General features: G+C 37.0%; 1 pseudogene; it reads left to right on the top strand.

Annotated features, from left to right (window-relative positions):
• Positions 1-2,801, top strand: part of LOC108293369 — a 55,349-nt pseudogene extending 52,548 nt beyond the window's left edge.
• Positions 2,802-3,348: the final 547 nt, after the last annotated feature.

Raw genomic sequence — 3,348 nt, 5'->3', positions numbered from 1 at the left:
CCTATGCAACAATTTTGCATGTTCTTCACATGTACCCCAAAACCTAAAATGCAATAAAATAAATAAATGGGGAAAAAAATTAACAGCTAGCTATCATGTTGAAAACCAGTAACCTGGCAACCACCAGAGGGGCAGAACAAAATTGGAGGTCCTTCAAAGCCTCATTCCCAGAAAAGTGTTACTTTCCATGACTGTTACTTCCCTGGAATATTTCAGTTGCTGCCTAACTTGATAGAACCTGACTCACAGCTTGCCCAACACTAAAGTCTTTTCCCAGGGGAAGTTTGATGGAAGCATTTAGAGGTAGTTTGAATTTGAGGCTGTCTGAGGAGGGTGAAAAGAGTTTCATAAATGTTATGCTAACTAAAAACGAAAAACTGAAGAATAAGATATCCATAAGGAATTTGAAAAGCTCTGACATAGTTCTGGGAATTCAGAAGACCACAAGCATGTGCAGGGCTATGTACATACCGAGAGACGTGTACATGCTCAGGAAAGACCTAAAAAGGCCCTAAGCGGTCTTTTCTGGCTGACCTTGAAACTCTGCACAAGGAACAAGTATAGGCTAGGGTAGATTTATCAATTACCTGGCCGAGTATTGTAAATTTGACCCTACATGCGCACATAGCATCTCAGCAATAATGAGAAGACTATTCATTCCAGGTATTTAGGGGGAAATTTCTGTTGATTCATCAGTTTATAAGTCAACTAGCTAAGTAAGCAGAGAGTTTAGTGACTATGCACAACAAAGAATATAGACTTTACAGATTTAGTTCAGTAAAGTAACTGAGAAGCAGTCAGCGGCAACATTAAAAATAACAACAAAAACCAGCATTGGGAAGGGACAAAAATCTGATTTCTGGAGTAGACACATTATATTAATTAAAATGTCCAGTTTTGAACAAAAAATTTGAGACATGCAAAGAAAAGAGAAAATAAAGCTCTACAGAGGAAAAAAGGAAATCACAGAAACTATTCCTGAGGAAGCCAGACATTGGACACACTAGACAAAAATGATAAATCAGCTATTTTAAACATGGTCAAAGAGTTAAAGGAAATCATGTTTTCAAAACTAAAGGAAAGTATTAGAATGATATTTTACCAAACACAAACTATCAATAATGAAACAAAAATTGTCAAAAGCCCAAATAGAAATTAAGGAGTTGAAAAATACGGTAACTGAAATGAAAAATTCATTAAAGTGGCTTGACAGCAGAATTTAGCTAGCAAGAGAAAGAATCAGCAAACTTGAAGAAGAAAGTTGGAAGACTCATACTGTCTGATTTCAAAACATACTACAAGCCTACACAAATTAAGACAATGTGGCACTCGTTCAGAGTTAGGCATGTAGATCCAAGAAACAGAATTGAGAGTACCGAAACAACCTTTAAATCTCCGGTCAACTGATTTTCAACAAAGGAGTCAGAAAAATTAAATAAGGAAAAAGTAGCCTTGTCAGCAAATGATACAAGGACAAATGGATATCAGCAAGCAAAATGATGAATTGGATCATCATACACAAAAATAACTCAAATTTAATCATATGTATAAACATCAGAGCTATAAGTTTAAAAATCTTAGAATAAAATATTGGAGTGAATCTTCATGACATTGATATGACAACAAAATTACAAGTGATAAGTGATTAATTATAGTTTGTTTTTATCAACATTAAAGATGTTTGTGCTTCAAAGGCCACCATCAAGAAAATGAAAAGACAGGGAAAAAAATATTGCAAATAATATAACTTATAAGTTTTCATTTGAACACCTATTTTCAATTCTCTTGGATATATACCTAGGGATATATACTAGAATATATAAAGAAAACTTACAACTAAACAGTAAAATGACATATAACTCAATTAAAAGTGGGCAAAGGTTTTAAATAGGCATTTCTCCAAAGGACATGTACAAATGGGCAGCAAGCCCTTGAAGAGATGTTCAGTTTCATTAGGCATTAGGGAAATGCAAATAAATAACACAGTTATATAACACTTCACACCCACTAGAATGGCTACAATCTAAAGGAGAACAGTAACAATTGTCGGTAAGGAAGTGGTGAAATTAAAATCCTCATTCATTGCTGGTGAGAATGTAAAATGGTGCTCACTTTGGAAAAGAATTTGGCAGTTCCTCAAAAAGCTAAAAAGAATTACCATCTGACCTAACAATTCTATTCTTAGATACGTAACTGAGAGAACTGAAAATAGGCATTCAGACAAAAACCTATTCATGAATATTCACAGCATTATTATTCATAATAAACAAAAAGTGGAAAAAACTCAAATGTTCATCAACCATCAATCAATGAATGGATAGACAACATGTGGTATATACATATGAGAGATTATTATGCAGCCATAAAAAGGAATAAAGTACTGATTCATGCTACAACATAGATAAACCTTGAAAACATTATGCTAAGTGAAAGAAGCCAGACATAAAAGGTCACATACTGGATGATACTATTTATTTGAAATGTCAGTAATAGGCAAATCTACAGGCAAAGAACATAAATTAATGGTTGCCTGTGGCTGAACAAGGAGTTAGAGAAAGGGAAATGATTGCTAATGGGTAAAAGTTTATGTTTGGAAGATGGCCGTTTAGGAACAGCTCAGGATTGCAACTCCCAGTGAAAGCGCAGAGGGTGAGTGGATGCCGCATTTTTATTGCCCACAGACTAGGAAATTCCCAGGCAGAGGAGCTCCATGGGTCACCAGCGTGGCTGTTTCGGCCAGCGTGGCTGTGTTGACCAGCGCCGCTGCTTTGCCCCGCATTGCTGCTTTGTCAGTGCCCTAAATCCCTGGGACAGAGCACCTGGGAATAAAAAGCGCTCTATGAGTTCTGCTGCAGCAGACCTAAACGTACCTGCCCAGCAGCTCTGAATGAACAACGGAGCTCACAGCTCAGCATTTGAGCTCCTATAAAGAACAGACTGTCTCCTCAAGCAGCTCCCTGACCCCTGTATATCCAAAGAGCCACCTCATAAAGGAGAGATCAGATTGACACTTGGCGGGTATCCTTCTGGGACAAAGATAGCAGAAGAAGAAAACTGGATTTGATACTGTGCATGCTTCGTGAAGTTCTCGTGTTGCGTTTTTCAGCTCCATTAATTCACTTATATTCCTTTCTATTTTGTCCATTCTCATTAGCATTTCGTCCAATCTTTTTTCAAGGTTCTTAGTTTCTTTGCATTTGGTTAGAACATGTTCTTTAAGTTCACAGAAGTTTCTTACTACCCAGCTTCTGAAGTCTGATTCTGTCATTTCATCACACTCGTTCTCCCTCCAACCTTGTTCCCTTGCTGGTGAGGAGTTGTGATCCCTTTTAGCAGGAGAGGTGTTCT

Source organism: Cebus imitator, unplaced genomic scaffold (assembly GCF_001604975.1).
Source record: "Cebus imitator isolate Cc_AM_T3 unplaced genomic scaffold, Cebus_imitator-1.0 Scaffold535, whole genome shotgun sequence".
NCBI classification, from domain to species: Eukaryota; Metazoa; Chordata; class Mammalia; order Primates; family Cebidae; genus Cebus; species Cebus imitator.
This window is presented reverse-complemented; position numbering and strand designations above follow the sequence as displayed.